Below are 15,130 nucleotides of genomic sequence, written 5' to 3'. Positions count from 1 at the left end.
AACCTAAAAAAATAAATAGTCACATCTGAGCTGGTATTTGATTTTAGACTTATTCACTGCCTTTCAACTGGGCATCCAAATTTTGATTGTGAAACTCATAAATTAGCACATCATAATTCTGTATTAATTAAAATTACTATTTTTACATCAGATATCTCTGTGTATTATGATAGTAAGATAAAATCCATTTGATGTTCCCAAGATTTATAAGCCCATTGACTGATGATAACTATTACTTTGTTTTCACACAGCAAATATGATGAGCCAGAGGATATCGAACTGGTATTTGCTCTTTCTGGCTTGGCTCCATGTAACTTACACTTGTCTCACCTATCTTGCTCACACAGGGATCTTACCCTTTGCCCTCACCTATCCTGCTCCTTCTGGTTTTATCCCTAATTCCTACCCACCCATTTCACTCTAGTCCTAACTCTTGCCCTCACCTAACCCACTTACTCAGGCTCCCTCTATTCATTGCCCACCCAACTCATTGCTCTGTTCTGCTCCTTCCAAACTCACATTGGCCAGGCTCCATCCTGGCTGCTCTAACCTGCTTCTCTCCTGCTCACACTGACGTGTCACATTAGTTCTCAGCCCAACCTGCTCCATCCTGCTCACTCTTGCCTGCTATTTTCTTACTTGCCATAACTGTTCCAGTTCTGCTTGCATTGCTTTCATTTTGATATGCCCCTATCTATTCACTCTGCCCCTATTGTTCTATTGGCCTGTCCCACTGAACCCTCTGGCTGTCTTTGGATTTGAAGCCAATTTTACAAGTTTTTTCTTTAATCTCTTCAGTGTTTGCAATGTACAGCACTCTGCAGTTTACCAGCCAGGCAGTATCACATTACCAGTCTGTCATATTGCTAATGCCTCAGGCACAGCAGGAGAGGCCAATGGAGAGTCAGGGAAAAACTATTTATGCAAACTTGGGTTCAATCCAATAATTTTAGGAGGACATTTTTTCAAAATGTTTAATCAATGTTTGGAAAAGAATGTTATCATTTATGAAAAGATCTTTTTCACTAAACTCATCAGAACATTTGTCTCCTTGGCACTATTAACTCTAAAAGAAAACTTAGATGTGCCCAATGTTTATAATCAAAGGAATGTTGGCTTAAGAAGAAAAGTTTGTATTTCAGTGCATTATTTGGCAAACACTATAATGCATTGGCAATATAAATTTAATTGGAATGTGACATTGTTTCTGTAACAAATAAAAAGTTGAGACACATAGATCCAGGAGAAATTGGCGAGGAGATTTTCTGCTTTCCTTTTCCTCTAGGTCTATAGTGTACATTTCTTATAACATGGTGATCCTGTGGCTTTAAATGGTGAATATCACTGCATGCAACATATGAAGCTATCACATTTGATCTAGGACCTTTGTTGAATGTGTTAATCTCAACAAGGCTGCTGCATATATGTGTGTCTATGGTTCAGGGTCATAGCCCACTGATTACAGATTGCATGCCAGTGGCACCTTCAGAAACTATATATGTGATTATCAAGGGAGAATAGCCTTATCAAAGGCTGTGCAGTGTTGGGTACAAAGAGATCTAGGAATCATGTAAGTTTGCAATGCAGACATAGTTAGTAAGTAGGAAGGTTAAAGGAATAGACTCACTGGATGTAAAGAGTCCTCCGGATGGTTACCTGTAACTAGGAGAGTTCTGCAGGGGTCAGTGTGGGCACTGCAACATTTCACTTTGCACATTAATGAATTAGATGACAAAATTGATGGCATTGTGGCAAGATATGCAGATACCAGGATAGGTGGGGGAAAAGTTAGTGGAGTTTGCAGAAGGGATTGGACAACAAAGTGACACCATAGGGAAACAGCGTTGGGAAGTGTGGCATGCTGTTCGTGAAGGAATAAAGGCATAAGCTATTTCCTAAATGGGGGAAAAATTTAGAAATTAGATACGCAAAGTAACTTCAAATTCAGGATTCCTTCAAGGTTAACTTGCAGGTTGCATCAGTAAGAAGATGACAAATGCAATGTTAGCATTCAGTTCAACAGGATGAGAATATGCAGGCAAAGATGTATACTACTAAAAGGTTTTATAAGGCATTGGCCAGTCCTCATTTGGAATATTGTGAACAACTTTGGACTCAGTAACTAAGGAAGGATGTACTCTCACTGGAGAGGGTTCTGAGGAGGTTCACAAGAATGACCTCAGGAACATATGAAGAGCCCCTGGGCCTGTACTTGATGGGGTTCAGAAGAATGACAGCTCTGGTATCTCACTGAAACCTATGGATACTGAAAGGCTTGGATAGAATGGACATGGAGGGAGTGCTTCCATTAAGATTCAAGGTCATAGCCTCAGAACAAAGGGTTTTCTTTTTAAAACCGAGATGAGGAGGAAGCTCTCCCATTGCCGCTTCTCTGTCTCCTGCAACTACCTCTTTGCTGTCCTAGTCTCAGGAACTTTGCCTTTTAGTCTCTGCCTGTATGTGAGTAAAAGGACAGTCACGTGATTTGATTTACTGAAATGCGGTCTGGGCATGGAATGGTCTTACATCTTACAGTCTTATGGAAAAGGGGAGTGGTGAGAAAGGACTGAGGCAATTAGTGGACTGAGGAAGGATGTAACATGACAGGCAGGCAATGACAGGTAGGGAAATTGAGCAGGGATGCAGCTCAGAGACCAAAGCAGGTGATAGGTGGAGGCAAAGTTCAAAGTTGAATGTAAATTTATTATCAAAGTACATATATATCACCATATATAACCCTGAGATTTGTTTTCTTGTGGGCATCCTCAATAAATCCAATTATCATAATAGAATTAATGCAAGACCTCACCAACAGGGAGAACAATGAACATGCAAAAAACAACAAACTATGCAATTACATAAGGAAAGAGAAAAAAAGAAATAATGATAGAAATAAATAAATAAACAAACAAGCAAGCAAGCAAGCAATAAATATCGAAAGCATGAGTCCTTGAAAGTGAGTCCATTGGTTTTGGGAACAGTTCAGTGATGGGTCAGATGAACGTGAGTGAAGTTATCCTCTTTGGTTTGAGAGCCTGACGGCAGCAGGGAGATGAAGGCATGTCCTAGTTGGTGGGAGTCCTTGATGAAGGATGCCACTTTCCTGCAGCAACATTTTGTGCAGTCGTTTGGGAGGGCTTCACCCATTATGGACCGGGCCGTATCCAATATTTTGTGTCAGATTTTCCCTTAAGAGGCTTTAGTGTTTCCATACCAGGCTGTGATGCAGGCAGTGAATATGCTCTTCACCGTTTCTATAGAAGTTTGTCAAAGTTTTAGATATCATGCCGAATCTTTGCAAACTTCTAAGGAAGTAGAGGTGTTGCTGTTCTTCGTAACTTCACTTATGTGCTGGGCCCAGGACAGGAGGATAAAGGGAAAATATAGGTGGTGCAAGGGGGGGGGGGTGGGGAGTGGTGTGTGAAGATAGGAGACAGCTACTGAAGGGAGATAAAGAGGAATGCAAAGCACCACCTGTGCTAGATCCTGATAAGTAAAGGAGGTGAGAATTGGAGCAATATGAGTGGAAGGGAATGTTAGTTGAACCATATGGGGGTGGGTATGGAGCCCCGTCAAGTGGGTGGATAGAATCATGAGGGCGAGGGGTGTCAAATGGGGGCAGGGAGGTGTGTCGGAAAGGAGGCAAAAATGGGAGGACTGGAGGAGGATCTGGAGAGGGAGAGGGAGGAAAAGGTGAATGGAAGGTGGGAAAGAAAGGAGATTATCTAAAATTGAAAAACATAATATTCATGCTATTGGATTGTAAACTTCCAAGTTGGACCTTCTCTCCCGTAATGCCATGCTACAGTCTCCATCATGGTTGTGGCTCAGATTTAGTTTTTTCAGTTGTATTTTGGGAATGGAGTGGTGAGTTAGGGGTCAGTTTAGCGTTTAGGTTCAGGAATATGTGGGGCATTACAGGTCAGACTGGAGTCTAAGCTTCCACTCTGTTTTTAAGGGCCAGTGATGTGGATATTGTGTATCTGTGATTGGATGTCAGGCTGGCAACCCAGAAAGGATACGGGCTGGTGCCCCCCCACAGGTCAGTGAATCATTGGTGGCTTCAGGAGTTGAAGATCCATGTAGGTAGGAGGAACAAGGTCCAATGACCCCCTGGGTTCACAAATTGGTGAGACCAAAGCTCGAGGCCTAGTGTACAGGGTCCTGTCATTGGCAAGTCCAGACTTTGAAGCCTATGGGTCAATGCCAAGGACTGAGGATTGAAGGTCAAATCAGAAGTTCAGAAGTTGAGGCCCATTGGCTAGAGCCTAAATCTGCAAATCTCTTCAAGTCCACATGGGGAGGATGAAAGCCCAATTTCTGCTAGTCCCACTCTTGAGTCCACTGGAGGCTGGAGGCTGGAGGCTGAAGGCACCCTGTCTGGGGATTGGATAACTGTGTATCTATTTGGGTGGGAGGGACGTACAGGACTTATTTTGCTGTTGTTGTTTTGTTGTTTGTTGCTGTGTTATATTCTGCTGAGCACTTTGGGTGTTGAGTCTGTGCACGGTTCCATATCAAGTAAATAAAAGCACGCACACGGGAGATGGCTTTAACTGGTGTATTCACATTGCAGCAAGAAAGAGAGTGAAGAATGTGCATGCATAGACAACAGCGCACGTGCAGACAACAGATCAATATGTAGTGCTAAGGGGGGGGGTCATTTCTCTAAAAAAAAGATCCTTACATTACACTTCCTCCCCCTTTAGATTAATATAACATAAAACTGTACATTTACAAAGCATTACATTTTCCTTTCATAAACCCATATTCCAAATAAACATGCTTTCACAAAAACAATCCATAACTAACTTCACAGTTCTAAAGGATCATTTTTTTTTGGGTGGTGCTCTGTTTCTTTTGGGGTAGCGCCTCTGGACCTGTGGAGTGGTATCAGGTTTGGAAGGTGTCTTGTCTAAGACAACATTCTTGGTGTCTGGTGCCATTTTGCTGTCTGTGACATCCTCACTGAGGGGTAAGTCCGGTGACTACAGTGCGTCTGCCTTGTTGGATACGGTTGATTTAGGCGTGTTCTTCGGCTGAGCATCCAGTATCTGATCCACATGACGTCTCCATGTCTCATCTCCAACATCCACTGTGTACATCAGTGGTCCAGTTCTTGAAACTATCTGACCAGGTGTCCACTTGTCTTCACAATAATCACACCCTAGGACTTCCTGTCCAATCTCGAAGCTCCCTGCTGCTTCACTTGGCAACTGGCTGAACTGTTTATTCTGCACTTCTGGTTTCAGGAGATCTATGCGAGTTCTCAGACTCCTGTTCATGGTCAGCATTGCAGGTGTTTGTTTTGTTGTTGCATGAACAGAGATCTGATACACAAAAAGGAAAATATCCACCTTGTGCAGCAGAGAAATGTCCTCCTTGTAAATCTATTGTGATCCAGATGACTTCGTGATCTGCTTCAGTTATACTATGTGGTTCTAGGCATGATAATTCACCTTTGTCAGACCCCATGATGTCTGATTCTGTTTTACATTCAGTAATCTTATGCATTTTCTTAGTTTTGTGTTTGAGACATTTCACTTGGCTGTGTTTTTTGTTGCATTGCACACTCACTCTATGTGACCTTGTTTGTGACACTTTCTGCAGACATTTTCTTTGAACCAACAGTTATTTGCATCATGAGAGAATTTCACACATTGATGATATATTTGCACCAATCAGGGACATTTTTTTCCATTTCACATTCTTACCTCCTTTTCTGCAGTTCCGCTGCATCCTTTGCTGCAGTCTCTAAGATATTGCAATGCTCAGTGTCTGTTCTAAGGTTAGGCCTCTTTTGGACAGTAGCCTCTTTTGAGTGGTTTGACCATGCATGCCACATTCAAACCTGTCCCTTAATGGATCACAATGTCCATCTCTAAAGTCACAGTACTGGGAAAGTTTGCGCAGTTCTGCAATGTATTCAGAAAGGCTTTGGTCTTTTGACTGGTTCCTTCTGTAAAATCTAAATCTCTCAGCTATTACCTGTGGTTTAGGACTCAAGTGATTTTGTAAAATAGTATCAATTTAATCGAAGGTCTTGCTTGCTGGCTTTTCAGGGGTTACTATGTTGTGTAAGAAACTGTATATCCTTGCATCCATTAAACTTTCTTTCACTCCTCCACGCTGTTCACGTTACAGTACAGTTCAACCCTCTTGACATATGACTCCCAGCCCTCATTAGCGCTATCAAATTCATCAACTTTCCCGACTGAAGCCATCACCACGTTATTTTCACTTTAAATTTAGCACATCTTTCGCGGTTATTCACGTGTTTGTGATGGCCTTCTCTGTACTGTTTAACTCTTGTTGTTTCGTCCCGTAACTGTCGGTGCTGTTTGTGACATTCTCTGACGTTCAGGTTCATACTCGTCACCAATTTTTTGTGTCGGAGCACAACTACTATTAATTAAATAAAAGCACGCACATGGGAGATGGCTTTAACTGGTGTACTCACAATGCAGCAAGAGAGAGAACAATGCGCATGTGTAGACAACAGTGCATGCGCAGACAATGGATCAATACATAGTGCTAAGGGGGGGTGGGGGGAGAGTCATTGCTCTAAAAGAAATTGATCCATACAATACAGTGAGCATGCTATGTTGGTGCTGAAATGCTGCGGGCTGACCCCAGCACACTCCCGGGTGTGTTATTGATAATGCAAAGGACACATTTCACTGTTTGTTTCGACGTAGGTGTGATAAATTCATTTGAATTTTTTTTATTGGAATATGAAATGATATTCCTCCAGTCTGTGCCAGGATGAAGCCCAACATAGAACATAGAACATAGAAATCTACTACCTATCTACTACCTAGCTATGGTCTTAAAAGACCATATTGTATCTGCCTGTACCACCATCACTGGCAGTACGTTCCACACACACACCACTCTCTGTGTGAAAAACCTACCCCTAACAACCCCTCTGTACCTAATTCCAGGCACCTTAAAACTGTGCCCTCTCGTGTTAGACATTTCAGCCCTGGTAAAAAGCCTCTGGCTATCCACACGGTCAATGCCTCTCATCATCTTATACACCTCTCTCAGCCACCTTTCATCCTCCGTTGCTCTGAGGAGAAAAGGCCAACTAATGAACTATTGTTATGTTGGCACACAGCAAATAAGATGGGTCACATAAAATTTTGGACTTCTTAAAGAAGAATACATGTTTATCAGAGGCAGTGTTAAAAAAGTGATTATTGGATTGACTACAGCGATAAAGGGTTCGATAATGAAAGAAGGCTGAGCCAATACCTGTTGAAATTCATGAGAATAAAGAGGTAATCTTGTATAAAATTCTGAAGGGGATTTACAAGGTGGATGTTGAGAAGATGTTCCTCATTGAGCAATACAAAAGAGAATCACTTCAGAATAAGAAACTGACAATTTAGAACAGGAATTTATTCTGTCAAAGGGTTTTGACTTTTTGGAATTCTCTGCTCCACAGAGGCAGAATCACTGACTCAATTCATGAAGATGATTGATTATAATTTCAACAATGAGGTAGTCAGACTGCATGAGGAGAAAGTGGGAAAGTGGTATTGAAAACGAGATCGTGTCTGCTGTGATCCTGTTGACTGATGGAGCAGGCCTAAGGGGCTGCTTAGTCTTGTCCCACCTCTTTTTCTCATGCTCCTGAAACTGAGCCACCTGCTGATACTCACATCCTTGGGAATAAAAAGCAATTAGGTAGCAATAATCTATAGAAGGCAAGGGGTTGGGGCTCTTAAGCATAATTAGAGGTGAAACAAACCATCTCGAGACTGATCTGGAAAAAACTCCATCCAGCATGATGACAATGAATTCTAAGTGTAGGTTAGTTAAAGTTGTGAAGGAACAATAGGGGCAAAGCAATTGAATTTACAGTCCTTGCGGTAGGAATGCTTCCACCTAGAATAAATCAGCAGATTGGTATAATCTTGACCTTTTGCTGCTAACCTTCAAATAGATTGAATAATTTTAAGGATGGATTATTTTCACTCCACACAGGGATAGAGAGGAATTAAATTTTATTTATTTTAAAGGTAGGTGTTAAAGAACAAATAAGGAGACAAGCAGCCGGTGGGTTACAGCAAACGACGGAATTGTGCATTATTGTCCTTGAGTGATACTACACAGAAGCAGAACCATCAAACACTACATTCTGCTAATAATGTATTCTCCCCACATTCTTAGATACTGCTCTCAGATTCTACCACTACTGTTTCATACACCTACAGCAGGATCAACTAACCTGCAAGTGTTTGAGATGTGGGAGGAAACCAGAGCACCCAGAGGCACTCAAAGAGATAGTGTACAAGATCCACATATACAGTACCAGAGGTCAGATCTCTCAATAAGAATCAGAATCAGGTTTATTATCACTAATAATGCGTTGTGAAATTTGTTAACTTAGCGGCAGCAGTTCAATACAATACATGATAATAAAGAAAGAAAAAAAGTAAGTAAATCAATTACAGTAAATATATGTATTTTGAATAGATTAAAAATAGTGTAAAAACAGAAATGATATGTATTAAAAAAAAGTGAGGTAGTGTTTATGGGTTCAATGTCCATTTAGGAATCGTATGGCAGAGGGGAAGAAGCTGTTCCTGAATCGCTGAGTGTGTGCCTTCAGTCTCCTGTACCTCCTTCCTGACAGTAACAATGAGAAGAGGGCATGTCTTGGGCAGTGGGGGTCCTTAGTGATGGACACCGCCTTTCTGAGGCATCACTCCTTGAAGATGTCTTTGATACTACGGAGGCGAGTACCCAAGATGGAGCTGATTAATTTTACAACTTTCTGTAGCTTCTTCTGATCCTATGCAGTAGCTCCCCCCTCCCTCCCTCTCTCCAGTGACGCAGCCTGTCAGAATACTCTCCACAGTACATCTGTAGAAGTTTTTGAATATTTTAGGTGACAAACCAAATCTCTTCAAACTGCTAATCAAATATAGTCACTGTCTTGCCTTGCTTTGAGATCACTGAGGAGCGCAGAACGCAACTACGCACAGATTGACTAAGAGGTCCTTAGTCTAGTACGGAGAATAAAGAAGTTCTACCACTGCCTCTATGGACAAAAGTTTACACTAGTGACAGATCACCAACCCCTTGTGTCCATTTTCAATCCCAGGAAGGGAATTCCACTGATGACTGCTACCTGGTTACAATGTCAAGCACTTTTTCTAGGAGCCCACTCTTAGGACGTAGAGTTCAAGGGTACCAAGCAACACAGCAATGCTGAATGCTTGTCATGTCTTCCAATATTGATAACTGAAGAAAAGTCTTCATACTGTGATGCAGCAGAAGATTTTCGCACCGCATTGGTGGACCAGTTGCCAGTAACAAATTCCAAAATGCAAAGGAGACCAAGGAATGACCCAACATTGTCAAAAGTCTGTGAAATCACGATGCAATTATGGCTAGCTGATGGCAACCCTATGTTCCCAGAGTTCTCGTTGAAATGAGACCAGCTGTTGCTTTGTTAAAGAATGCTGATGTGTGGAGCTTGTGTTGTGGTTCCCCCTAAACTGTGCATTAGAGTGTTAGAAAATCGGCATGAAGGATACCAGGGCAGTCAAGGTGAAGAGTCTCGCCTGGAGCTATGTGTGGTGACCGGGAATAGATTGACAGATTGAAGACTTGGCCAAAAGCTATTTGGGATGCAAAAAGTTCAAAATATACCCCCACAGGCACTGTTACACCAGTGGGAGTGGCCCTTGTTACCATGGCAAAGAGTGCGTATTGACTTTGCTGGGTCATTCATGGACTCCATATTTCTGATTGCTGTGGATGTTCATTCAAGATGACTAGAGGTTACACCAATGAAGTCAACTACCTCAACAAAGACTGTCTCTGCCCTGAGGACTATCCTCACCAGAAATGGCTTACCAGAACAAATTATGAGTGACAACGGACCACAATACACACCAGAAGAATTCCGATTGTTCATGAAGAAAAATGGTATCATACATTTCAAGTCAGCTCCTTAACACCAAGCAATGAATGGGTTAGCTGAAAGGTTTATCCAAACCTTCAAGAAGTCCATTAAAGCAATGGACAAGGAGCATAAGGTGTAAAAGTTCCTTTTTGTGTATCAAAACTCTATGCAATGACAGATCAGACACCTGCAATGCTGTTCATGAACAGGAATCTGAGATCTTGGATACACCTCCTGAAACCAGATCTACGGAGGGAAGTGCAGAATAAACAGTTCAGCCAGTTGCCAAGTGGAGCAGGAAGGAGCTTCGCGATTGGACAGGAAGTTCTAGTCTGTGATTGCCGAGAAGACAAGTGGACACCCAGTAGGATAGCTACAAGAACTGGACCACTGATGTACACAGTGGATGTTGGAGATTAGACATGGAGACATTGTGTGGACCAGATACCGGATGCTCAAACAAAGTCGACTGCATCAAACAAGACACACACATTACAGTCACCAGACTTACCTCTCAGTGATGATGTAATTGACAGCAACGTTTCACCAGAAACTGAGAATGTTGTCTTGTACAAGATACTATGATGTCACTCTACAGGTCCAGAGGCATGACAAGAATGTTATCATAGACAAGCCGACTGCAACACCTGATGCCACTCTACGGGTCCCGAGGTGCTATCTTGAAAGAAACAGAGCACCCCCCTCCAAAAGACTGAACCTTTAGAACTGTGAAGTTAGTTATGGACTGTTATTGTGAAAGGATGTTTATTTGGATTATAGGTTCATGAAAGGGATATTGAATGTTTTGTACATATACAGTTTTATGTTGCATTAATCTAAAGGGGAAGGAAGTGTAATGTATGGATCTATTACTTTTAGAGCAATGACCACCCCCCCCTTAACACTATGTATTGATCTGTTGTCTGTGCATATGCTGTTGTCTACACATGCATATTGTTCTCTCTCTCACTGATTACAATGTGAATGCATTAGTTAAGGCCATCTCCCAATGTGCATGGTTTTATTTAATTGATACATAGTTGTGCACAGACACAACACTCTCCACTTCTGATCCCTCTGTGACGATTGGTTCATGTTCCCTCATCTTACCCTTCCTGAAGTCCACAATCAGTTCTTTTGTCTTATTGACATCGAGTGCAAGATTGTTGCTGCAAACACCACTCAGCTAGCTGGTCTACCTCGCTCCTGTAGGCCCTCTCATCTCCATCTGAGATTCTACCAACAATGGCTGCATCATCAGCAAATTTATAGCTGGTATTTGAGATGTATCTAGCCACACAGTCGTGGGTATAGAAGGAGTAATGCAGTGGGCTAAGCACACACCACTGGGGCTGTGAGGCAGCATTTCTGCTAGTTACACTACTGTGTCAACTCTTATTTATGTATCCTAATGTGAGTTTGGGCGTGGGTGATTGCCGTTTGACTGGTTGCTACAAGAGCCATCTGCAGCCCCCCCCCCACACACACACCATGTGCACCTTTGACTCTGAAAGTAAAAGATAAATTAATGCACCCTGACATACAAAAAGCTTTTTTTTTAAAGCATTTTCTCAGGGAGTGTCATTATGCTGCTTATCTTTCCTGAAATACATCCTCCCCTGACTGTGTAACATACGTTTCAGAAATACCCATAAGTGGAGCCACCAGCAGAAAGAACAACCTCAGGAAATGATGACAAGAGTCTTTGCTGATAACAGGAGTTTAAAGGCAACATCATTTACTGGCTGAATACATTTCACACTGGCAAATGTTTCCTGCTACATGTACAGAATCTCAACTGCCTGTTTAGTGCAGGGTGCTGTGCTGTTTGCACTTTTGCTTCTAGAAATTATGGATTTATGTGTTCACCTCAGGATTTGAGTTCATAATGATTTCTATGCTGTGAAGTAGACTGCCTGAAAAGAGGGTGGAAATTGGATAGACACTCAAAATAGAAACATTTGTAGGATACTGGAGAATATAGCACAGGATGAAAATGATTTCGTTATCTCTTTCACAGAAGCAGCATGGCTAGATAACCTCCTTCTGTTACTTGAGGCTGTACGATTCTTTTTCAGTCTGGTATCCATAAGTACAGCACCGTGGAGTCATTGACTCACTGGAGGGAGATGTTTTTGCTCATGTCACAGAATATGCTGTTTTAATAGCACCTTATGCCTGGAATGTTGGCTATTTTCTGTTATCAATGAGGGCCTGTCTCTCGTTTTTACCTCATTGGTTAGTGTAATGAGGTAAGAAAGAGAATGCATCTCTGAATTGAGGGTGGGAATGGATCTAGAACATTTGAACTTGTAATGAAGCTGTAACTAAGCCATTCGGCAGTGATTTTAGGAATTATCTCAAAGTTGCATACTTAGCACCCTAATGTCTTTAGTCCAGAGCCACAAAGTTTGCATTCCTAGGGAAAAGTGCCAGAACGATGTTCCCCAAATGAGGGTCAAGCACTTGGATTACACAGCCAGTGGAAAGATTGCTCATGTTGATGGAGCAAGTTAGTGAAATTACCATATTTGGAAGTTCTTAAAATCTGAATCCCTTGTGTACGATGTCTGCAGTGGTAGCACCTAATGTTCAATGTTCAAAGTAAATTTATTATCAAAGTACGAGGGGTGATTGATAAGTTTGTGGCCTAAGGTAGAAGGAGTCAATTTTAGAAAACTTAGCACATTTATTTTTCAACATAGTCCCCTCCTACATTTACACAGTTAGTCCAGCAGTCGTGGAGCATACGGATCTTGGACCTCCAGAAAGTGCCTTCAGCAGGGATGATTGATAAGTTTGTGGCCTAAGATAGGAGATGAGTTATACAACTCTCGTTACATGCACATGCAGTTCAACTCGCAGAAAGTTTGAAGTTAATAACTCATCTCCTTCTACCTTAGGCCACGAGCTTATCAATCATCCCTGTTGTGTTATTAACTTCAAACTTTCTGCATAATCAGAGTTGAACTGCATGTGCATGTAATGAGAGCTGCATAACTCATTTCCTTCTACCTTAGGCCACAAACTTATCAATCACCCCTCGTACATATATCACCATATACAACCCCGAGATTCATTTTCTTACGGGCATACTCAGTAAATCCAAGAACTATATTAGAATCAATGAAAGACCGCGCACAAAGGACAGACAAGCAACCAATGTGCAAAAGACAACAGACTATGCAAATACAAAAGGAAAAAAGAAATAATAACAATAAATAAATAAACAATAAATACCGAGAATATGAGATAAAGAGTCCTTGAAAGTGAGTCCATAGTTTGTGGGAACAGTCAATGATGGTGCAGGTAAAGTTGAGTGAAGTTGTCCCACTGGTTCAAGAACCTGAGGGGTAATAACTGTTCCTGAACCTGGTGGTGCTGGTCTTGAGGCTCCTGTACTTTCTTCCTGAAGGCAGCAGTGAGAAGAGATGGGAGGTGGGAGTCCCTGATGATGGATGCTGCTTTCCTGCAACAGCACTTCATGTAGATGTGCTCAATGGTGGCGAGGGCTTTACCGATGATGGACTGGCTGTATCCACTGCTTTTTGTGGGATTTTCTATTCAAGAGCATTGGTGTTTTCAGACCAGACCATGATGCAATCAGGCAATATACTCTGCCACACATCCATAGAAGTTTGTCAAAGTTTTAGATGTCATGCTAGGTCCTCTGAAATGGTAACACTGAGGATCATACGCTACTTTTGGACTTCATACTTTCTGTATGGATTTAATCACTTAATGCAGTTTCTCGGAGCTGTGCTATGACTTGGCCAAATCACACGTGTTTTCTAGAAAAGTTTCGGTGGTGTGACAGAAGCAGTGTAGAATAAATAAGCTCTAATTCCCTACCTTCTAATCCTGAAAGCAATAACTCATCCTGAGGAAAAGTTTCATTAACACCAAATGACATACAGTACTCCAGCCAGTGGTCTGGTAATTACTTGGAACTAAACTGAGCTGTTCTCATGTTTGGAATCATATTTAATCCCCAAATCCCTGGAAGTCAGGGTCATATAAAATGTTGGGATACATGATGAACTTTTTTTCAAGTTTACATTAAAGTTTATTCTCATTCTCTGTACACATATATACAGTTAAACAAAACAACTTTCCTCAAGGGCCAAAGTGCAAACCACAGTATCTATATCACATACAGCACAGAAAATATACACTCAGTAGTAACTTACTCAGGTATCTCCTAATAAAGTGACCAGTGAGTGCACGTTTGTGGTTTTCTGCTGTGCGACCCATCCACTTCAAGTTTTGACAAGTTGTGTGTTCAGAGGTGCTGTTCTGCACAGCACTGCTGTAATATGTGGTTACTTGAGTTACTGTGGCCTTCCTGTCAACTGGAACCAGTCTGGACATTTTTCTCTGACCTCTCTCATTAACAAAGTGTTTTTGTCCACAGAACTGCTGCTCACTGGATGCTTTTTGTCTTTCACACTATTCTCTGTAAACTCTAGAAACGGTTGAGCCTGAAAATCCCAGGAGATCAGCAGTTTCTGAGATACTAAGACCAATCCGCCTGGCAACAACAATTATTCCACGGTCAATGCCACTTAGATGACATTTCTTCCCCATTCTGATGTTTGGTCTGTTCAACAACTGGACCTTTTCAGCTACTGCTACGTGATTGCCTCATTAGATATTTGCATTAATGAGCAGGTGTGCAGGTGTACTTAATGTGGTAGCCACTGAGTGTAGTTAAATATACAACAGTATACTGCTACTGGTGCTGCCATAAACAATGTGTACTGGATGGTAGCAGGGTGTTCAGTGTCTCACAGCCTGAGGGAAGATGCTATTACCCAGATTAACAGCCCTTGTCTTATACTATGATGCCTTCTGCCTGACCTAAGAGGTCAAAGAGATTGTGGGACAGATGGGAGAGGTCCATGACAATGCGGAGGGCTCTGTGAACACTACACTTCTGGTATATGTCCTGGACTGGGGAGGAAAGAGAGACCACAATGATTCTCTCAGCAGTCCTCACAATCTGTTGCAGGTAGTTGTGGTCAGATGCCTTGCAATTCCCACACCAGATAATGATACAGCTGGTCTGAACATGCTCAATTGTGCTCCGGTAGAATGGGACTAGAATGCAGGTGGGGAGCCTTGCTTGTCTCAATCTCCATAAGACCATATGACAAAAGAGCAAAATTAGTCCATTCAGCCAATGGAGTCTATTCCGCCATTCCGTCG

This window comes from Mobula birostris, chromosome 1 (assembly GCF_030028105.1).
Source record: "Mobula birostris isolate sMobBir1 chromosome 1, sMobBir1.hap1, whole genome shotgun sequence".
NCBI classification, from domain to species: domain Eukaryota; kingdom Metazoa; phylum Chordata; class Chondrichthyes; order Myliobatiformes; family Myliobatidae; genus Mobula; species Mobula birostris.
Note: the sequence above shows the minus strand (reverse complement) of the source record.